This window comes from Penaeus monodon, chromosome 23 (assembly GCF_015228065.2).
Source record: "Penaeus monodon isolate SGIC_2016 chromosome 23, NSTDA_Pmon_1, whole genome shotgun sequence".
Lineage (NCBI taxonomy): Eukaryota > Metazoa > Arthropoda > Malacostraca > Decapoda > Penaeidae > Penaeus > Penaeus monodon.
Window position 1 is genome coordinate 33,859,714 of NC_051408.1, and position 308 is coordinate 33,860,021.

General features: G+C 41.6%; 1 protein-coding gene across 1 annotated transcript in view; it reads right to left on the minus strand.

Annotated features, from left to right (window-relative positions):
* LOC119587943 (espin-like) overlaps positions 1–308 on the minus strand; it is a gene marked incomplete in the record, with an annotated part of 133,296 nt that overhangs the window by 69,515 nt on the left and 63,473 nt on the right.

Here is a 308-nt window from a genome sequence, read left to right on the forward strand (position 1 = left end):
ACAGCAAAGATAAACTAATGTCCCCATATATTTTAGAAATGTTTACTGTTTTATGTCTCCATTCATCACCCGTAGGCTCTGAAACGGCCTATATTCCTTCACAATATTTCAAAACACTGAAGACATCCAATTCCCAGTTTACGGTTGCTTTTCTAGCGCAAAAAGCGGGGCCTCGTAATGACAGAATCACCGGGAGGTCAAAAAATGCCAGCCATATGTGATGAAGTACTTGATATACTGTAGTCCAGGTGACACTCCGTCTGGTGGGTGAAGTATGGGGTGAAAAACAATAAGCCTTCGGATATACT